General features: G+C 48.4%; 1 protein-coding gene and 1 long non-coding RNA gene across 15 annotated transcripts in view; both read left to right on the top strand.

Moving 5' to 3' along the window:
• LOC133627975 (uncharacterized) overlaps positions 1-19,321 on the top strand; it is an 85,023-nt gene extending 65,702 nt beyond the window's left edge. For 8 of the 12 annotated variants that reach the window (XR_009820458.1, XR_009820453.1, XR_009820460.1 and 5 more), the window contains 4 exons: positions 7,037-7,273; positions 7,968-8,232; positions 18,293-18,529; positions 19,224-19,308. This is a non-coding gene — a long non-coding RNA (uncharacterized LOC133627975). Of the gene's footprint in view, positions 1-7,036; positions 7,274-7,967; positions 8,233-18,292; positions 18,530-19,223 lie in introns of all 12 variants that reach the window. The other 4 variants (XR_009820457.1, XR_009820461.1, XR_009820455.1 and 1 more) reach the window with 4 other exon arrangements.
• Positions 19,322-19,325: 4 nt separating this feature from the next.
• Positions 19,326-22,557, top strand: part of LOC133627970 (uncharacterized) — a 54,887-nt gene continuing 51,655 nt past the window's right edge. Inside the window, exons 1-2 of one of the 3 annotated variants that reach the window (XR_009820444.1) lie at positions 19,326-19,488; positions 20,434-21,553. The gene's annotated coding sequence lies outside the window, so the exon portion shown is untranslated. Of the gene's footprint in view, positions 19,489-20,175; positions 21,554-22,557 lie in introns of those variants that run through there. The other 2 variants (XR_009820445.1, XM_062015616.1) reach the window with 2 other exon arrangements.

Below are 22,557 nucleotides of genomic sequence, written 5' to 3'. Positions count from 1 at the left end.
TTATCTAGTCCAAACCCCTTGCAGAAGCAGGTTCACTTAGATCAGGTTGCATAGGAACATGTCCAGGCTGGTCATGAAGACCTCCAAGGAAGGTCAAATCTAAAGTCTGGTATAAGAATCCCACTCCTGGAGAGTGGCAAGGGCCTGCAGATCTGTTAACGTGGGGAACAGGCTGTGCTTGTGTCATTACAGATCAAGGTCCCCGGTGGATTCGGGCAAAATGGATCAAGCCACATCAAGCCAAAGGACTTAATGACTGTAAGAGCAATGGAAAAAACAATCTTGAGGAAAGAACCAATTGATCCACCCTCAATCCATCACCCTGTTAAAATGTAAACCCTCTCAACTGTGGCACCACATATGCTGCTGTAAATTCCTCCAGCTACCTGTATCATATTAAAAGAACTGAAGAACTTAACAAGACGGCCAATGGAAACTTGAAAGCAAAACTGGTGTGTTTTCTACAGATGAAGAGATATTTCCTGCTCACAGATCAGCATGCGAAAGAAGTGGAAGAAAAGTCCAAAACTACATTCAGAAAACAAACCTCAGTGGAAGCACAGAGAACTCATCCCTTCTCACCAGTGTGCGTCGCTCCTAGCAACACACATCAGATTACGTTCATTTTGAGTTTATGGATTTCTGTGTTGCATTGTTCAGTCAGGTAGCTGTTCTTGACCTTTTGTTGTAAACTCATGGCCATGGGTAAAAATAGTTCTGTTTTCTTCATGTACCTTTAATTTTGAAATGTGTTGCTGAAGGCTGGCTGGTCCAAAAAGAAAAAGGGGGGAACTGAAAGCACAAATGTGGCTTGGACCAGCCAGCCTGAATAAAGATGGTAGGGACAAGTTAATGCAGCTGGCAAGCTACTTCCACTTATCAGAAACAGATGCTGCAAGGTACTCAGTTGGGCCCTGGGTGATCACAGGGGCAGAAGCAGCATAGAAGGAAGTAGCTAGCAAAGGAAGGGTGGCTTTGAGTCAGCCCTGTTGGTTGTACTATTTTGCCCGTGTACGGCTCTGCACGTGCATTACCTAGATTCTCTACATCTTTGACTGAATATAGCTTGCACTGCTCCAACAGTGGCAGATTGCGCTGTTGGTATTGATCCTCAGCAGGGAGGGGAACCAGTAGAGATTAAAGCTTCAGGCTATTCTGCTCTCTCCCCTCCTCCAAGGTCCAACATCCACTGCCTTATTTGGTTGTTTGCTCGGGGCTCAGAGTCCCCTCTTTGCTTGTGGTTTCATTGGTCTTTTGGACTATTTGTCCTACTCATTGAATTACAGATTGTCTCATGAGCTACCAAACCAAATCTTTATTAAAACTACAGTCTGTAACAAACTACAGGGATGAAAGAACGGAGAACCAGGAGCTCCTGAACAGTCAGGAAAAAGCATCAACAGGGGAGTGAAACCTGGAATGGAAACAAACATGCAGCGAAAGCCCCAGCAGTGGCGAGGTGAGGTCTGGGCCAGCTGAGCACAGCCGGTCTCCTGCAGGGCTCTGGGTCAGGTCACTCCCCTGACTGCTGTGGTTGGATTTCTCCTCCTAAGTGCTGCTCCTCAGGGAAGCTGCTGCCACGGCCGTACTCCTGCTCATGGCGAATGACCTCATTGCGAGAGAGGTGAGAGGCACCACGCAGAAAGGCAGCAAAGCTGGGAGAAGACACAAACTGCGTCATGCCAGGCCCCGGCACACAGGGAGGAGCGTTTCAGGGCCGGGACCAAGCAGTATCTGCCCTTCCCCCCTGGCAAACCCAGCTTCCACACACCCCCCACCTTCTGGGCCCCCCTCTCCCCATCTGCAAAGCCAGAAGGGACAGCACAGCAACCTCAGCCTTTCAGAAGCAGAAGTGCCGAACACCCTTGTGCACAGGGCCACGAAACGTTACCTCTCTGGAGAGCGGAGGCGTCTCATTATAGTCTGGACATTGACCTCTGGGCTTTGGCAGTACTTTCGAAGCTCCTCGAGTGCCCTGCGTGTCTCCACCTCGCCCTTCATTTGATATTCCTCTTGGGTCAGCATGTGACAGGGGCTCGGCTGAGCCCAAATGCTCCTCCCTCTCCTGCCAGCAGAAGGGCCCCAGTCAGTGCCCACCCAGCCGGGGCAGTGGGTCAGAGCTGGCGGCTAGAGGAGCTGAGAACGTCCCTCTGGCCTCTGCTCATCGCTCCTGAGGGAGACTGCCAGTCCTGAGCAGGAGTACGACACTCTCCTGCACTGTCCCAGGGACACAGGAACACAACCTCTTACCAGACCCCACCAAACGTGCCCCAGGTGTGTGACACAGACTCCACCCAACAGCTCATCCAGGCCTGATAATGGCTGGCAAGCAGGAGCCTGGGTGCTGACAGTCTTCACCTGTGGGCAGCAGAAGCCCGGTACCTGATGTAATTGATGATCTTGATGCACACTGGAATCAGCACCACAGCCAAGGCAACAGGATGGATCTGGTTGGCTGCATATAGCAGCGGCAGCCCCAGGAGCTGCAGGCCCCAGATGAGATGGATGCTGCGTTTTTTCTTCAGTGGGCCGTACATGTAGCCCATGTGGAAGGTCAGCAAGCTCACAATCAGCAGGTAGCCTGTGGGAGAGCAGAAGCATGGGGCAGGCAGCACCCAGCGGGCTCAGCTGGGCTGACAGGAGCTGCCGAGCTGCACTCTCAGGGCTGCAGGGAATCCTGATGCCTGATGCCACGTCCCTATGGCCCTGCTCCCCCTTCCCAGAGCTCCCCCAGCTCAGCAGAATCTGGGTGGGTAAAGAGAAAAGCTCTTCTCTTTTCATTGCAGTGGGTTTGTGTGGACTGCTTTTTGTAGCAGGGGTACGGTGGTGGCTGCTGGAAGTGTCCCCTGTGCAGCTGAGGAGGTGTTTCCATTTAAACATAAGCAAATCCTATTTCCCTGTTGTGCTGAGGGAGCCCCGGCCCAGGCTGCCCAGGGAGGTTGTGGAGGCTCCTGCTCGGGTCACCTTCAAAACTCACTTGGACATGTTCCTGTGGCCTCTGATCGACATGAACCTGCTTTGGCAAGGGGGGCCGGAATAGATCAAGGTCCCTTCCAACCCTCACCGTTGTGTGATGCTGTGAACAGCTTTGCTGCGCACCCTCAGCCAGCCAGAGCTAAAGCAGGACCCAGACCCAGCACAGCCCCGTCCCCCGCTCCCCTGCTCAGCTCCAATCCAGCTCCTCGCTGTCGTCCCACTCACTTTCGCTCCACTGCGGCATCTGTGACAGCAGCAAGATCAGAGTCCCGAGGATCAGCACGCAAACCTCGATCAGTTCCATGTTTCCCGCTGCAGCAGCGCCGGGCAGCTCCGCGTCTGCCACTCGCTGAGCAAGTGCCACTGGTGCAGGCGGCAGCACTGAGTGTGGCGCCGGGCTCTGTGATGTCACAGCTGCCGATTCTCTGGTGGGGCCCATGCTGGGGGGTGAAGAGCAACCCCCTGAGGGGCCCCAGGCGCAAGGGCAGGGGCCTGCAGCTGGGGAGGAACAAGCCCAGTATCAGCCCAGGCTGGGGGTGACCTGCTGGAGAGCAGCTGTGGGACAGGGACCCGGCAAGTGCTGGTGGGCGGCAAATAAAGATGAGCCAGAAGCGTGGTTGAGCCCAAAGAGTCATGGTCAACAGAGGCCAATCCAGTTGGTGTCACAAGTGCTGTCCCCGGGGCTCAGGACGGGGGGCACTCCTCTTGAACACCTTTGTTAGTGATCTGGATGAGGGAATCGGTGGCCTCACCGACTTGTCGTGTGGGACTCCACACAGCAGCTTCCCACTTACGGTGATTTCCTACCCCGCGGCAGGATCCATCAGTAAAACAACCGTAATGAGCATCTGTGGAGGAATGGTTAAGGGAGCATGGACATGGATCCCGGGGTATAATGTTAGGCCTGATGGGGCAAGGCAATCTTGCTGCCCGTTCCCGAAGGAAAACACAAAACAACCGAGGTCGTTTCATGCGGTGCTTTATTGAGGGCCCTAGGGACCTGAGGACTACTGTCCAAAGTCAGAGCCCCCCTTAACAGAGATTTTCACAGGGTTTATATACTTTTCAGAAGATGATTGCTTCATCGTACCTACGTGCTGTTTGCTAGTTTTCTTAGGGTTTATTATTACATTGTACACTTTCATGTAATTTCTTTTAACTATAAATCTTACATTTTGTCTAGACACATGGTCATAAATTAACAAACAAGTATTCATCCAAGATAACAGTCCTAGGAACAGCAGATTATGCTCTACATGCTTCATTTATCGTTTCCACAAGTTCAGCATGCCCTACCAGTTTCAAAGTTAATAGGTTACATAATTACATAAACATAAAACACTCCAACAATGCACTAGGCCTAAATTCAAGCCTTAGCCAAACTATCTCTAACTTGTTTATGATGATTGCTAACAGTGCCATCAGGAAACTTGCTGAGGGTCCCTCTGTCCCCTCAGCTAGTTCCTTGATGAAGATGTTGAATCAGACTGGCCCCAGAACCCATCCCTGTGGAACTCCACTGGCCACAGGCCTTCAGCCCCACTCTTTGCCACTGATCTCCACCCCCTGGGCTCTGTCCTTCAGCCCCTTCTCCATCCACCTCAGCCCAGTACCTTTGGTGTTTGCAGGTCATGACACTGACAAGTTCTGGAGGACAACACAACAGCCCCCAGCAGCCATGTCCCTTCCCAGGGCCATCACCCTCCCCTCAGTCCCGCGGGTCACGCTCTGCCCCAGCCTCTCCACATCCTCACGGGCCTCTGTTGGTCACTGGCCTGTTGCAGGGGGCTGGTTGAGGTCCAGCTGGGGCTGATGAAGCCCAGTACATAATGTAATTGATGCTTTTGCTACTCCGCCTTGTTCCTTTTCTACTGCCTTTCTGCCTTGTTCCTTTTCTGCTGCCTTTCTGCCTTGTTCCTTTTTTACTGTCTTTCTCCCTTTCTCCCTTTCTCCTGCCTTTCTGCCTTGTTCCTCTTCTGCTGCCTTTCTGCCTTGTTCCTTTTTTACTGTCTTTCTATCTTGCTCCTTTTCTGCTCCCTTTCTGCCTCGGTCCTTTTCTACTCCTGTGGTAGGCGTCAGGAAGATGGCATAAGCGCCTGTTCCATAGGCGTCACCTATCCCCGCTTCCCGCTGTAATAAGTCCTCTTCCAGTTTACGCTTGCGCAGTGTCTCTGGTACATTTCCATGCCACGGAGCAGGCTGCAAACGAGTCTGTTTTTCACGTTCCAAGTCCTTCTTATCTGCAGCTGTCTGCACACCAGCTTCTTAGTTATCAGCATTCAGGGCCTTCAAGGCCTTTACTAAGGAGCACTTTGAATTCCAGCAAGCTGAGGTTTCTTATCATGGTGTTAGTTTACAGTCAATTGCGTCTTTCTAACTTTCTCAGGCCTTTCCCTTCTGTATGTCTGCTTTTGCCCATCAGTTCCCCGCTGTCCTTTAATATGGGCAAATTCATTTGCCAAATGCATTTGTACCTCTGGAAGGGGAATTGGAAAGCGATTCACTTGTAGCTCACCTTTTAACGCATTTTCATGGGCACTAGACATGGAAGACAAAATTGTTAGTTGTCGTTGCCTTCTCCAATTCCAAATAAGCAGCTCAGCAGAGAAAACAAAGCTAACTGAGATTAGTATGAAAAGGCCTATAATGGGGTGACACATCTTATTTAGGATGCCAGTCACAGTGGGGGACCATCCAAACAGCACATCCCAACAATGCTTGTTTGTGTCTTCTCTTACTCGTTTCGGTACCCTGGTTATTCCCCCGGTGTCATAGTGAACTGTTAGCGGGGTCTTTCCTCCTTTTTTTTGTTTTTTTTTGTTGGACCTCGTTTAAAATTTTGATCAAATCCTGATGTTTCTTTAGTTGTGTCACCAGCGTAAGAGTCATTGCAATAGGTACAGGTGATAATTTGGGAAGCATTGGATAATTTGATTTTATCAGTTGGTCAGATACGACCGGTGCCAAACAAGAAAAGTCACACCCAACAATCTGAACAGGGTTACAAATCCAGAAATGAGAATGATTCTTACTCTCCATGATTATCTTATCTACTACTAGAGATGTGCAAGCAGTCCTTAAACACACCCAACCTTGGCCAATATATACAATTACAGTCTTCTGGTCAGCATGCGGATGGATCTCCAAGTGACAGGTGCTTTGCTCGGTGTCGAGGCAGATGTCTTGGGCATCGAGTGTGCTATTTTCACAGACGAGTCCTTGTTGCTTTCGAGTAATGCAAGTCTCCAAATTTACAGCTTGCCACTTGGCGTGCGCTATCGGTGCCCACGTTAGTCAACACAAATGCCGTGCCCGTGTCAGTGATGGGGTCATAGGTAACATTTAGCAGAGTCCCCCAAGATTGAAGCTCCTTCTCTATGTCTGTGGCACTGTTCCAAACCACCTTCCGGATTTCAGTGGGGAAACTGCCTTCACCACCCTCTCGTATAATTAGGGCGGCTACCGACTGCATCCATAATTGCGCCTGTATGCAACTGAGGGCCAAAGAGACATTGTCCGTACCGTTGTCTGGACCGTACCGAATTGCTTTTCCACTTTTTCCCACCTTGGTAACCCTTTTGATAAAAGCCACTTGTTAGTTCCTAATGCTGACAGAGAATATTGCAAAGCTGCTTGTAACCTTATCAGATCACTGTTTGCAGTGGCCAATCTGTTCATTAGTATTTCTGAATCAACTCCCTTTAGGACCTCCAATCCTGTCCCCAATACACCAGTCTCTCTGTGTTTGGCCCCTAAAGGGTCCTTTTTTGTCCATTTTTGATGAAGCTATATACCATGTGTCCTCAGCATCCTCCAGCAGTTGTTCCTTCAGCTCTGGTCAGCTGGAGTAGACTGCTTCAATGGTTTCCAGGCAATCGTGAGTCAGTGGTTCCCCTGTAAGTCCACTAAGGAAAGATGCTGGGTTGACAATGTTAGTTACTGTTATCTGGACAATTGGGTCTTCAAGGCCCTTACTAACGAGCAGTTCGAGCTCCAGTGAGCTGAGCTTTCTTATCATGGTGTTAGTCTACAGTGAATTGTGTCTTTCTAACTTTCTCAGGCCTTTCCTTCCTGTATGTCTGCTTTTGCCCATCAGCCGGGCTTTTGTTCGCCCTTGTCTGGGGGCGAGCGGTGGCAGAGCCAGTCCCCGGCAGCACAGAGCACGGAGGAGGGAAAGGCGCTGCGGGACGCGGCATGAGCGGCGGCAGCTTCCTGAGCCTCGGCGCTTCTCTGCAGGAGCCCCCTGTGCCCGGCTCCGAGGGACGGGCGGCCCCTGAGCTCAGCGACGGCGCAGCAGGTACTGGCAACGTCCCCGCGTCCTCTTGCTTCTGTCTCGTTGTGTTTCTCTCACATGGCTTTCCTTCACCTGCTGCCCTACACGCTCCCTCCTTTTTGTTCTCTGCCTCTCAGTCACTCTTGTCCTCTCCCTACCCTGAGTGTTTCTTCTTCAGCCTTTCTTTATTCTTTTCCCTTTTAATCTCCTCGCTCCCTGTCGCTTTGGAAGTGTGTTTTCTCTCCCTCTCTCTCTCTCTCAGGCTGCCATGCTGCCCTGCTGGGTTCTGTGCTGCAGCGACTGTCCTCGGCAGCTGGCTTTCTGAAGGCTCTCTGCTCAGCTGCGTTGCTGTAGTTGGCTCTCCCTGTTTCTTTGGCTTTATTTTGCGAAACTCCCTGCCTCTTAAAATGTTCTTTCTCACCCTCGTTGTAATGTCTTTGCTGGGTGTGTTGGTGGCTGTGTCTTGGCCTGCCTTAGGAGCCTTGCTTCTTTGACTGTCTTCCCCGGCCCCGTTGGCTGCCTTGTCGTTATCCCTGCCCGTGTTCTGAAAAGGTGCCGTCTTTGCATCCTCCTTGTCTCGGTGCCTCTGTTCTCCAGCCTCTCTTTCCAAGCCCCCTGTGCCCATTGCTACTGCTGCTGCACTTTCCTCGAGGCCCCCTGGGCATCCAGTTTCCTTCCTGCATTCCCGCTGAACTCGCCGTCTCTCTCTTTGTTTCAGCAGGGTCCATCTTTCCCGTTTCCAGCCTGGATATTGAAGACAGCCCAGGGCGTTCAGGAGCTGCTGCTTTCCTCCTCTGCCGTGTGGCCAGCCCGCTGGAGTGCTGCCTCCTGCACCAAGAGCCCTTCTCCGGGATGAGACCCGTGTGGCAGCTGCCGGGGAAGCGGCCGTCTGGCTGAGCAGCCGCCGTCGTCCTGTGCCCCAGGAGAAGCGGCCGCAGTGACTGTCTGCTGGGAGAGCCCTGAAGAACCCTGGGCAGCCAATGGTAGGTCCCACTCCCCAATCCCTGGGATGGGGATCCTCTTTCATCACAAGGCTGATAACACAGGCTCTACTTTACTTTTGCATTTCTCCTATTCTTCTGCTTTTCAGTTTTTCTCCTTTTCTGCTTTTCTCCTTTACTTCAACTTTTCTCCCCTTCTCCTGCCTTTCTGCCTTGTTTCTTTTCTGCTGCCTTTCTGCCTTGCCACTTTTCTGCTTCCTTTCTGCCTTGCCACTTTTCTGCTGCCTTCCTGCCTTGCTCCTTTTCTGCTGCCTTCCTGCCTTGCTCCTTTTCTGCTGCCTTTCTGCTTGCTCCTTTTCTGCTGCCTTTCTGCTTGCTCCTTTTCTGCTGCCTTCCTGCCTTGCTCCTTTTCTGCTGCCTTCCTGCCTTGCTCCTTTTCTGCTGCCTTCCTGCCTTGCTCCTTTTCTGCTGCCTTTCTGCTTGCTCCTTTTCTGCTGCCTTTCTGCCTTGCTCCTTTTCTGCTGCCTTTCTTGAGTCTAAAATGTTTTCAGAGAAAGTCAAAGGAATGAGTACACTGAGAGAAGGAATATTTGAAAGGCATCAAAGAAAGAAAATGTAAAGCAAATGTAAAAAGAAGGTTTTAAAAACAAGGATTGTGAGGAAATGGATAAAAAACCCCAAACAAATACAAAAGAGGGACAGCAAGTTCAAAGTTCAGAGCTCACCCCTGCCCTGCTCAAGTGTGGGTGCTAAATGCCAGGTGTGACCAGGGGTATATGAGCCACAGTTGTTCCACTGGGAGCTCATTGTTCTCCTGGGTGTGTTGCCCGTTCCCGAAGGAAAACACAAAACAACTGAAGTCGTTTCATGCGGTGCTTTATTGAGGGCCCTAGGGACTTGAGAACTAGTGTCCAAAGTCAGAGCCCCCCTTAACAGAAAATTTCACAGAGTTTATATACTTTTCAAAAATGATTACTTCATCAGGTCCACGTGCTGTTTACCAGCTTTCCTAAAATTTATGATTATATTGTGCTCTTTCATGCAGTTACTTGAGACTCTAATTCTTACATGCTTGTCTAAATGCACAGTCATAAATTCTATAGATAACAAACGAGTCAGCATTCGAGATAACGATTTCTTTGAGAAAGGCAAGATTTGGCGTTCCGCATGCTTCACTAATCTCTTTGCTTGTTTAAGCAAGAATGCACAAGCTCAGCATGCCCCACTAGTTCCCTAGACTGCTAGGTTACATCAACATCCCACACTGCTCACTAGGCCTCGATACAGACCTTAGCCTAACTACTTCTAACTTTCCATATACAGTAATGCTAACAAGTCCCCCCTTTTGAGCATTCTTCTATCTTGCAAGGATGCTCAACATCATCTGTCTCTATTGTCCGTGTCTCAAGTAGTGGTTTCCTTATATGATGGAGGAGGAGACCCATTTCCAGTTCCATTTCTGGTCATCGCATTCATTAATCTGCGGGTGTTGAGCTTTTCTCTGGTAATGGTTCCTAAAATACACTTGTAAACTATATAAATTATCATCAATAGTATAACAAACATAATTACATATTGGATGACTGAGGAAATCCACCCAGAGACCTGGAGCCCCAATGAATCAAATATTGCTCCTATCCAATTATGTTGAGCTGCTTCTTCAATTTCTTTGGCTTCGGTTTCAACCTTCTCCAATTGTAAAATATCTTTTTCTACTTCGATTGTCATGTTTGGAATATGGATACAGCAGTGATCAATTCTTTTGCTCAGGTAACCACAGACCCCATGTTCCCGCAGCAGCAACATGTCTAAGGCCATTCTATTCTGCAAAGTCATTCTGCTCGTTGCCTGTAGCTGCAAATTCATATCCTTAAACCCTTTCTTGGTGGCTGCTGCTAATCTTTCAGTCTGGCCCAGTAGCTTATACAACATTTCCCTATTACAGTAGGATGCAACCTGTGCAAACAAAGACTCTAAAGCCCAGCCAAATTTTACTCCATCACTTGGTTCATGCCACTCATCTTCTACCTTGATATCATCACCTATTTCCCTTTTCTTCCGAGCTATCCTCGTTTCTAATTTAGATTGTCTCCGAAATGGGCATAATGTGGGAACTCCCAATGTTATTTAGGTTACTGGACCTAGGTAACTATATGATTCCAACAAACCAGGTCCCCATACTATGTCCCATTCATCTTCCAAAGATTGTTGTCGTGTAACATTCTGGCAGATCTCTTCATTCCTAATCTTTTCAACTTTTATTCTTGTGCTACTACACCAATATCCAATTATTGGAATAGTACCATCTACTGTACAGCGACCTTTAATATTGCCACCTCTCCCATAAGGACCTGTTCTAACCCATCTATAATACCCCGGCAATGATCTACACTCCTTTTCCGTTAAATCCCCCTTTATTAAACACCCATTTGTCCACTCTTCATACTTTATTGATACTTGCCTGCAATTCCAAGTAAAATTAACAGAGGTTTCTGGCATGGTTGTTATTGGAATAATTCCCCAGGGTATAGGTTCACCTGCAGCCTGAGGTAGTGGCAAACATGCTGTAATCTTAGATACATTCTGAACCATTCCAAAATCTCTAATCAACCCAACCACTAAGTTTTCCTGTCCTTCATCTCGATGGAAGTTTATTGTCCCATTTCCTAGATCCCGTATTCTCCTTCGGCTATATTTGCCTCTAATTAATGATACTAACATCCTAGAGTGGGCCCACCACGCATCTTTGGCTATCCAACACCAATACATCCCTTCATCATCTGACTGCACATCACTTATTATTAATTCTGTGGTGCCGCCTAACCTCTTCTCTATCCGATATTTCCTTCCAGGCTGTATACTGCTATCTCCAAACCACCACCCAAAATCTGAAAAACTCATTCTAGGATTCACTTTACATGTTAAAATAACTATTTTCCCTTCGTTGGCCTGATACACCCCTTGTGTGGCCCTAATTCCTTGATTCAAATGAGGTCGGCCCTGCACATTTCTTTTTCCATAATTAGAGTAGGGTCCACATACAACTACACATAGATATTGTCCATCCACCTTACCCAACAGAGGTTGAGTATAATTCAGCCATCCTATCCCTCTGTTCCCCACATTCCACCAACTGATTCCTTCCTCGATCCTGTCCCACAATCCTTGAGGTCCCATTTTCCACCATTTAACTTGAACCGGGGCTTCACATTCTCTTTGTGAAGTAAAAGTGCAGTTTATCCTCAAGGGTGGGCCATCCCACATATCCATTGAAGCTATTTTTGGTATTACTTCTACTCCCTCCTGAATCGGGGACCAAGGTACTACTCTCAATTCTATTCGCTTATAATCAAAATTTTCCCGAATTAACACCAAACACATGTATACTCCTGCTTCTCCTAACGTTAAATTAGTCAATGGTAAGGTGATCTCTCTTTCCTGTATATCCCTATTCCAAACAGTGACAATACTTGCATTAATCGTTTTGATCCTTGTGTCCAAATCACAATCATCTCCTCAGCTCCAGCTCCCTGGTCGTTCGTAACTCCACAGGTCAGGTTTACATCCATCCCCTCCATGACAGCAACCACCGGTTCTGTAATAGTCACAAGTACAAACCCATCAACAGGTACAAATTTCAACAATACTAATATCACAATAATCAGAAATGCGGTTTTGCTCAGAATATCATTCGAGTTGGGGATACTACTTGGGTTTCCCATTTGGTTGGAACCTTCTTGACTCGAGTGTAGTGAATCCAGGCGTCGGTTCCTGCTACCTTCACAGCTGTGAAAGTTGTCAGGATCACCTGATGGGGACCGTCCCATGTCTCTCTCAGTGGGTCTGTGAACCAATTCTTCACATAGACCTGATCTCCCGGTTGAATATCATGCACTGGATTTTCCAGCGGGAGCGGCCGATTCCATTGAAGGGCACCCCGTAAGGCATTGAGAACTCTGTTGGGTGACATAACATAGTTAAAAATCACCTGGTCTCCCAATACATGCGTGTCTCCTTTTAACACAGTGGCATGATAAGGCTTGCCGTACAGTATCTCGTACGGACTTACTCCTATCCTTTCCCTAGGCTTTATCTTAATCCTAAGTAACGCTAACGGCAAAGCTTGGGGCCACTGAAGTTTGGCCTCCTGACATATCTTTTTGATCTGATTTTTCAATGTTTGGTTCATCCTTTCTACTTGACCACTAGACTGGGGTCTCCACGGAGTGTGTAAATTCCAGGTAATGTCTAACGTCCTAGCCACCTCCTGAACTATCCCTGCCACAAAATGTGGGCCTCTATCTGATGATAATCCCAGTGGTACTCCACATCTAGGTATTATTTCTTTCAACAAAGTTTTCAGCACTTCCTTCGCTTGGTTTGTTCTACAAGGGAAGGCTTCTGGCCACCCCGAAAAGGTGCACACATACACCAACAGGTATTTAAGTCCCTGAGCCCTTGGAAGTTCTGAAAAGTCGACCTGCCAATAATCTCCAGGCTCTGGTCCTATTTGTAATTTTCCCAACTGCACCTGTTTCCTTACAATAGGATTATTCTTTAAACAAACTGGGCACATGGCATTCACCCTTTTCGCCAGCGTTAACATTTGGTTGGAAATTATTTCCTTTTTCAAAAATTTTACCAACACCTCCGCTCCCCAATGGCATTTCTTGTGTTCAGTCTCTAATATGGACTTCATAACATTTTTGGGCGCCACCACTTGTCCCGTTGTCATTACATACCATCCAATTGCATTCTTCTGGGCCTTCAGATATGTCGCCAATTTCTCATCATCGGCAGAACAGCTCGGTTCTTGAGTCATATAACAAGAAACAGGGCTCACCTTGGTTGGTATTAAAGCCATCTGAGTCCAAACCTGTCGAGCAGCTTCTTTAGCAGTGATGTCTGCTAGTTCATTCCCTCGATATATCTTTCCTTCTTCTTTACGATGTCCCCTGATGTGCATTACTGCTGCCTTTTCTGGTTTATGTACCGCATCCAACAGGGCGAGAACTTCCGATCTATGTTTTATCATAGTCCCTTGTGAGTTTAACAGTCCCCGTTCCTTCCACAAGGCACCGTGAACATGTACAACTCCAAAGGCATATTTCGAGTCAGTCCATACATTTACCTTTTTTCCGGTACTCAAAATCAATGCCCTGGTAAGTCCAGTTATCTCTGCCTTTTGAGCAGATGTCCCAGGGGCTAAAGCCTTTGCTTCAGTCACTTGTGCAGCTGTGACCACCGCATATCCCGCATACCTGGTTCCATTTTCCACAAAGCTGGACCCGTCGGTAAAGAGATCCCAGTCTGAATCTTCTAACGGTGTGTCCTTTAGGTCTGCTCGGTTCGCATACACCTGTTCAATTGTTTCTACACAGTCATGAACCAGCTCCCCTTCTTCCTGTTTGCTGCGAAGAAATTCTGCTGGGTTGATATGGTTAGTTATCTTAAGTTCCACATCATCTTGTTCTCTTAATATAGCTTGATATTGCAACATTCTGCTGGATGATAACCAGTGACCCCCCTTTTGTTCCAGGACAGCCAAGACCATATGGGGCACAAAGACCTCCATTTTCCTTCCCAAAGTCAGTTTTCGGGCTTCCTGTATGAGGATCACTGTGGCCGTAACTGCCCTCAAGCATGACGGCCAACCAGCACTAACATTGTCCAGTTGTTTTGAAAAATATCCCACTGGGCGTTTCCATGACCCTATTTTCTGGGTCAACACTCCCAGAGCCAGATTCTGCCTTTCATTTACATAAAGCTGAAAATCCTTATTTAAGTCTGGCAACCCTAAGGCAGGCGCTTCTTTCAGAGCTTGTTTTAGCTCCTGAAAGGCTCTTTTCCTTTGTGGACTCCATTCCAATTGGGGCTCCTTCAAAGCCTCATACAAGGGTTTGGCTAACAATCCAAAATTTAGAATCCACAGCCTACACCAACCAACCATTCCTAAAAATGATCTCAGTTCCTGATGATTCCTTGGAAGGGGTATGGCACATATTGCCTCAATTCTGTTTGTGCCCAATCGTCTCTGACCTTGCACCAATTCACATCCCAAATAAAGAACACTCTCTTTGAGGAGCTGGGCCTTTTCCTTAGATACTCGATATCCTGCTTGTCCCAGCATATTCAGTAAGGCAATTGTAAGCTTCAGGCAAACTTCCTTTTCCTCAGTTGCCAACAGAATATCATCCACATACTGCAAAATCACATCAGAGAATGGAGATTCTCTTACCTGTTCGGTCTTCCATTCCTCCAACTCTTTGGCTAATTGATTTCCGAAAGTAGTGGGGCTGTTTTTGAAACCCTGCGGAAGCCGTGTCCATGTCAGTTGTTTCTTCCTTCCCGAATTTGGATGTTCCCATTCAAATACTTCCTACTTGGTAATGCCAGCGGGATGCAGAAGAAGGCATCTTTCAAATCAGTTACTGTAAACCATTTAAACCTTTCCGACACAGATGTTAACAGAGTGTAAGGGTTAGCAACCACTGGGTGAATGTCCTTTACAATTTCATTTATGGCCCTTAAATCTTGCACTAGCCTATATTTACCATTAGGCTTACTTACAGGAAAAATAGGAGTGTTATATTCAGATTCACATTCCTGTAAAATTCCTTGAATCAAAAAGTGGGTTATCAGTGGAGCCACTCCTTTCCTCCTTGGGGTCCCATTGCTTCCCGTAAGGGAGCTATTAGCTGAGGCTCTCCCTGATTCCTTCTACCTTGTCTGGTATGTTCTGCAAGAGGGGTTCTCTGTATATTTCGATGAGCTGCAGGGGAGGGAGTTTGGGGACGGAGGGTGACTGAGACTTGGGGAACCCTCGGGGAACTTGGGGATTCCGTCATTCCCTCATTCTCTTCATCCTTCTCATCTTCATCCTCTTCACTGATTTCTTCCCTTTCTACCCGTTGTTGCAAATTAGACGAAGCAGTGGGACCTCGAGCATTGGGAGCAACCAACAACAACAAGTCCTCTTCCTGCCTAGAGAATTCTGCTATACATTTAACACATATAGTTCTTTTCTTACATTTGCTACACCCCAATTCTTTAGTTTCTAAAACCAAAATTCCACACTCCCTCTGCCAATCTAATTTCCGTCCCAAATAATAAAACAGATCCAAATACGGGATCTCATCCCATTTCTCATTGTCTCGTAAATACTGCATTAAAGGTGATATAACATCCAGATCAACAGTACCATTCAGGGGCCACGCAGGTCCTCCCTCTGATTCATACAGAGGCCACCAGTGATTACAATAATCTATCATTTTACCCTTATTCAAATCTTGATAAAATCCAGCACTCCTCCATCTTCCCAGCAAACATCCTAATGGGGTGTTTCCTGGGATTTTACTATTAGACTGAACTAACGCCTTAAAAGTTTTAAACGACATCATTTCAAGTATTCACGAAACAAAATAGCAGCAAACAACATAGCAGCAAACACAAACACTATAACAATACAAACAAAAATCACAAAACCAATAACAAATACCAAACCAACTTGCCACTTCTCGACGCCGCGAGGGGCAAGTGCCGGACCTGCGTAGCCAGGTTGTTTCTGCAGCCAAGTTGTCCAGCCCTCAAATGATGTTTTCACGAAGGGAGAGCATGCTGGCTGAATGTCAGAAACATTGATGCTCATTAGCATTTCAACACGTTTAAGGGACCACTCTGGGTTAAACAACATTTGTTATTGACCTATATTCTTGATCATGTATGGCCCAATCTCAAAGGTCTTTAGCTCTAACCTCAGGTCAATTTTGACTTTATCGTGCAGTGCCCGACCTTCCAATCCTTGCCATCAGCAGGTGACCAGGGCTGGTTCAGTTCGCTTAAAATTAAACCAGCACTCGGGTCTCTCTAGGCACGCTTCTCCAAGTTCATTTGAAGATGTCATCATCCTTATACGAATCATAGTTTCCCCCAAAATCACCGTCTCATCATCCTGGTGATACGCTTGGCATCCCACTGTTATCTCATTCCCCATTTTTGCCCGTAACCGGGTCATCTCGTCCCCATTACCTCTGTGCCACTGACTTTCCTGGTATACCTCATTCCCGTGAGAAACCACCGTAGCCAGCCTTGTTCTTGGATCCACCTTTCCCTTCATCACAGTATGGCTCTTCTGAGCATGATTCCAAGGCCAGTCCTTAGGCTCTCTGTTGCAAGCGAGGGAGAAGATACTAAAACATATTAACAGCTCAAACTCTTCATTAATAATTTTAAAGGTCTGCTCTTAAGATTGTGAGGACTTTTGCCGGGGTCGGAGTCTTAAGGGTCCAGTCTCTGTTACCTCCCAACACTGCTTGTGAGCTTTCTTTACTCTGGTATGGTGTATCCATGATGTCTGTTGCTGTATCTTAACAGCTGTGTGTGTCGTCAACAGAACCTGGAATGGTCCTTCCCATTTCAGCTCCAGGGCTGAGTCTGACAGAGATCTGACATCTACATAATCACCTGGTTCTATGTTATGTACAGGCCATGAGCACGGGTCCCTAAAACCAGTTTTTCTACTTTTCTGAGTTGTTTTTGTAAGCTTATTCCATAGTCAGTTAACACCTCGGCACCAACTTGTGTTGATGTTCCTGCTTGGACTGAATAGGGTCTTCCGTACAGTATCTCAAAGGGACTTAATCCCTCCTTAGCCCTTGGTTTGGTTCTTACTTGCAGCAAGGCTAGAGGTAGTGACTGAGGCCAGGCTGGTCCAGCTTCTTGGCCCAGTTTTACAGTCTGTAATTTAAGAAGGTGCTTCATCTTCTCCACCTGGCCACTTGCTTGGGGTCTGTAGGGAGTGTGCGACTGCCAGTCTATCCCCAGAACCCCACTAATTTGTTGGGTCATTTTGGCCACAAAAGGAGGGCCTCTGTCTGAGGATATTACTGCTGGGACCCCAAATCTTGGTATTACCTCATGCAGTAAAGCCTTAGTTACCTCTCTAGCCTTGTTTGTTCGGCAAGGGAATGCTTCTGGCCATCCTGAAAAGGTATCAGTTAGTACAAGTAGATATCGGAAACCCCCTTTTCTTGGAAGTTGTGAAAAGTCAATTTGCCACCACTGTCCAGGGAAATTACCCTTCCCTATCTGCCCTGGCTCCATTTCCCAGCTTCCCTGTGGGTTATTCTGTAAATAAATCTCACATTCTTGTGTTACTTGTTTGATGGTTGTGTACAAGTTACGGGCAACAATGTGTTTGCTCAGATACTTATACAGGGCTTCGACTCCCCAGTGAGACTTTCTGTGTTCAGCCATGATTCTAGCCCAAAGTCATGTACTAGGCATCACTACTTTCCCTTGTGGTGTTGTAGCCCAACCATTTTCCTCTGTTTCTCCCCCTAAATCCTGAATCAATTTCTGGTCTTCTTTCAGACAGTTAGGAAGCTGGTTGATTGGGATTTTTCCACCTGGAATCACAGACTGTATCTCTGCTGTGCCTTTTTCAGCTGCTCTCTTTGCTTCCCGGTCTGCCATGGAATCGCCTGCCTCTTGTGCAGTTGTTCCCTTGTGGTGAGCTTTGCAGTGCATAATCGCTACTTGCTTTGGTAACTGTACAGCTTCTAAGAGTTTGAGAATTTCCTCTGCATGTTTTATGTGCTTCCCTTGGGTGGATAAGAGTCCTCTTTCTCTCCAGATCGCTCCATGGGCGTCAACCACTCCAAAGGCATATTTGGAATCTTCCTGTCTTTAGCAAGCTCTAATGCTCGAGTTAAAGCTATTATTTCAGCCTTTTCTGCAGAGGTGCCTGAGGCGAAGGCCCCAGACTCTATTACCTTGTCTGTAGTGGTCACTGCGTACCCTGCGTTGTGCTGTCCATTTTTGATGAAGCTATATACCGTGTGTCCTCAGCATCCTCCAGCAGTTGTTCCTTCAGCTCTGGTCAGCTGGAGTAGACTGCTTCAATGGTTTCCAGGCAATCGTGAGTCAGTGGTTCCCCTGTAAGTCCACTAAGGAAAGATGCTGGGTTGACAATGTTAGTTACTGTTTTCTGGACAATTGGGTCTTCAAGGCCCTTACTAACGAGCAGTTCGAGCTCCAGTGAGCTGAGCTTTCTTATCATGGTGTTAGTCTACAGTGAATTGTGTCTTTCTAACTTTCTCAGGCCTTTCCTTCCTGTATGTCTGCTTTTGCCCATCACCCGGGCTTTTGTCCGCCCTTGTCTGGGGGCGAGCGGTGGCAGAGCCTGTCCCCGGCAGCACAGAGCACGGAGGAGGGAAAGGCGCTGCGGGACGCGGCATGAGCGGCGGCAGCTTCCTGAGCCTCGGCGCTTCTCTGCAGGAGCCCCCTGTGCCCGGCTCCGAGGGACGGGCGGCCCCTGAGCTCAGCGACGGTGCAGCAGGTACTGGCAACGTCCCCGCGTCCTCTTGCTTCTGTCTCGTTGTGTTTCTCTCACATGGCTTTTCTTCACCTGCTGCCCTACACGCTCCCTCCTTTTTGTTCTCTGCCTCTCAGTCACTCTTGTCCTCTCCCTACCCTGAGTGTTTCTTCTTCAGCCTTTCTTTATTCTTTTCCCTCTTAATCTCCTTGCTCCCTGTCACTTTGGAAGTGTGTTTTCTCTCTCTCTTTCTCTCTCAGGCTGCCATGCTACCCTGCTGGGTTCTGTGCTGCAGCGACTGTCCTCGGCAGCCTGGCTTTCTGAAGGCTCTCTGCTCAGCTGCGTTGCTGTAGTTGGCTCTCCCTGTTTCTTTGGCTTTATTTTGCCAAACTCCCTCCCTCTTAAAATGTTCTTTCTTACCCCTCATTGTACTGTCTTTGCTGGGTGTGTTGGTGGCTGTGTCTTGGCCTGCCTTAGGAGCCTTGCTTCTTTGACTGTCTTCCCCGGCCCCGTTGGCTGCCTTGTCGTTATCCCTGCCCGTGTTCTGAAAAGGTGCCGTCTTTGCATCCTCCTTGTCTCGGTGCCTCTGTTCTCCAGCCTCTCTTTCCAAGCCCCCTGTGCCCATTGCTTCTGCTGCTGCACTTTCCTCGAGGCCCCCTGGGCATCCAGTTTCCTTCCTGCATTCCCGCTGAACTCGCCGTCTCTCTCTTTGTTTGAGCGGGGTCCATCTTTCCCGTTTCCAGCCTGGATATTGAAGACAGCCCAGGGCGTTCAGGAGCTGCTGCTTTCCTCCTCTGCCGAGTGGCCAGGCCGCTGGTGTGCTGCCTCCTGCACCAAGAGCCCTTCTCCGGGATGAGACCCGTGTGGCAGCTGCCGGGGAAGCGGCCGTCTGGCTGAGCAGCTGCCGTCGTCCTGTGCCCCAGGAGAAGCGGCCGCAGTGACTGTCTGCTGGGAGAGCCCTGAAGAACCCTGGGCAGCCAATGGTAGGTCCCACTCCCCCATCCCTGGGATGGGGATCCTCTTTCATCTCAAGGCTTATCACACAGGCTCTACTTTATTTTTGCATTTCTCGTATTCTTCTGCTTTTCAGTTTTTCTCCTTTTCTGCTTTTCTCCTTTACTTCAATTTTTCTCCCCTTCTCCTGCCTTTCTGCCTTGCTCCTTTTCTGCTGCCTTTCTGCCTTGCTCTCTTTCTACTACCTTTCTTGAGTCTAAAATGTTTTCAGAGAGAGTCAAAGCAATGAGTACACTGAGAGAAAGAATATTTGAAAGGTATCAAAGAAAGAAAATGTAAAGCAAATGTAAAAAGAAGGTTTTAAAAACGAGGAGGGTGAGGAAATGGATAAAAAACCCCACACAAATACAAAAGAGGGACAGCAAGTTCAAAGTTCAGAGCTCACCCCTGCCCTGCTGAAGTGTGGGTGCTAAATGCCAGGTGTGACCAGGGGTATATGAGCCACAGCTCCTCCACTGGGAGCTCATTCTTCTCCTGGGTGTGTGCTCTGAAGTGGGGTTTGGAGGCTTCTGAGTTGCATGTGCAGAATATTCCAAGCTGCAGTGAGGGCTGAGGTAAGAGCGTGGGTACCGAGCCATGTGGCGAGACATGGTTGGGCAGAGATTCTGATGTGCTTGAATAGGGAAGATTCAAGGCAGATGTTTCTTTCCTTCCAGGAGATTCTCACATGTGAGACTGTTAAAGTAGAGAATCACACAATGGAAGGAAGGGACTTTTAGAGATTATCTAGTCCAAACCCCTTGCAGAAGTAGGTTCACTTAGATCAGGTTGCATAGGAACATGTCCAGGCTGGTCATGAAGACCTCCAAGGAAGGTCAAATCTAAAGTCTGGTATAAGAATCCCACTCCTGGAGAGTGGCAAGGGCCTGCAGATCTGTTAACGTGGGGAACAGGCTGCGCTTGTGTCGTTACAGATCAAGGTCCCCGGTGGATTCGGGCAAAATGGATCAAGCCACATCAAGCCAAAGGACTTAATGACTGTAAGAGCAACGGAAAAAACAGTCTTGAGGAAAGAACCAATTGATCCACCCTCAATCCATCACCCTGTTAAAATGTAAACCCTCTCAACTGTGGCACCACATATGCTGCTGTAAATTCCTCCAGCTACCTGTATCATATTAAAAGAACTGAAGAACTTAACAAGACGGCCAATGGAAACTTGAAAGCAAAACTGGTGTGTTTTCTACAGATGAAGAGATATTTCCTGCTCACAGATCAGCATGCGAAAGAAGTGGAAGAAAAGTCCAAAACTACATTCAGAAAACAAACCTCAGTGGAAGCACAGAGAACTCATCCCTTCTCACCAGTGTGCGTCGCTCCTAGCAACACACATCAGATTACGTTCATTTTGAGTTTATGGATTTCTGTGTTGCATTGTTCAGTCAGGTAGCTGTTCTTGACCTTTTGTTGTAAACTCATGGCCATGGGTAAAAATAGTTCTGTTTTCTTCATGTACCTTTAATTTTGAAATGTGTTGCTGAAGGCTGGCTGGTCCAAAAAGAAAAAGGGGGGAACTGAAAGCACAAATGTGGCTTGGACCAGCCAGCCTGAATAAAGATGGTAGGGACAAGTTAATGCAGCTGGCAAGCTACTTCCACTTATCAGAAACAGATGCTGCAAGGTACTCAGTTGGGCCCTGGGTGATCACAGGGGCAGAAGCAGCATAGAAGGAAGTAGCTAGCAAAGGAAGGGTGGCTTTGAGTCAGCCCTGTTGGTTGTACTATTTTGCCCGTGTACGGCTCTGCACGTGCATTACCTAGATTCTCTACATCTTTGACTGAATATAGCTTGCACTGCTCCAACAGTGGCAGATTGCGCTGTTGGTATTGATCCTCAGCAGGGAGGGGAACCAGTAGAGATTAAAGCTTCAGGCTATTCTGCTCTCTCCCCTCCTCCAAGGTCCAACATCCACTGCCTTATTTGGTTGTTTGCTCGGGGCTCAGAGTCCCCTCTTTGCTTGTGGTTTCATTGGTCTTTTGGACTATTTGTCCTACTCATTGAATTACAGATTGTCTCATGAGCTACCAAACCAAATCTTTATTAAAACTACAGTCTGTAACAAACTACAGGGATGAAAGAACGGAGAACCAGGAGCTCCTGAACAGTCAGGAAAAAGCATCAAGAGGGGCGTAAAACCTGGAATGGAAACAAACATGCAGCGAAAGCCCCAGCAGTGGCGAGGTGAGGTCTGGGCCAGCTGAGCACAGCCGGTCTCCTGCAGGGCTCTGGGTCAGGTCACTCCCCTGACTGCTGTGGTTGGATTTCTCCTCCTAAGTGCTGCTCCTCAGGGAAGCTGCTGCCACGGCCGTACTCCTGCTCATGGCGAATGACCTCATTGCGAGAGAGGTGAGAGGCACCACGCAGAAAGGCAGCAAAGCTGGGAGGAGACACAAACTGCGTCATGCCAGGCCCCGGCACACAGGGAGGAGCGTTTCAGGGCCGGGACCAAGCAGTATCTGCCCTTCCCCCCTGGCAAACCCAGCTTCCACACACCCCCCACCTTCTGGGCCCCCCTCTCCCCATCTGCAAAGCCAGAAGGGACAGCACAGCAACCTCAGCCTTTCAGAAGCAGAAGTGCCGGCCACCCTTGTGCACAGGGCCACGAAACGTTACCTCTCTGGAGAGCGGACGCGTCTCATTATAGTCTGGACATTGACCTCTGGGCTTTGGCAGTACTTTCGAAGCTCCTCGAGTGCCCTGCGTGTCTCCACCTCGCCCTTCATTTGATATTCCTCCTGGGTCAGCATGTGACAGGGGCTCGGCTGAGCCCAAATGCTCCTCCCTCTCCTGCCAGCAGAAGGGCCCCAGTCAGTGCCCACCCAGCCAGGGCAGTGGGTCAGAGCTGGCGGCTAGAGGAGCTGAGAACGTCCCTCTGGCCTCTGCTCGTCGCTCCTGAGGGAGACTGCCAGTCCTGAGCAGGAGTACGACACTCTCCTGCACTGTCCCAGGGACACAGGAACACAACCTCTTACCAGACCCCACCAAACGTGCCCCAGGTGTGTGACACAGACTCCACCCAACAGCTCATCCAGGCCTGA

Source organism: Colius striatus, chromosome 26, assembly GCF_028858725.1.
Source record: "Colius striatus isolate bColStr4 chromosome 26, bColStr4.1.hap1, whole genome shotgun sequence".
NCBI classification, from domain to species: domain Eukaryota; kingdom Metazoa; phylum Chordata; class Aves; order Coliiformes; family Coliidae; genus Colius; species Colius striatus.
The sequence above is the reverse complement of the archived record's forward strand: the minus strand, read 5'-3'. Positions and strand labels throughout refer to the sequence as shown.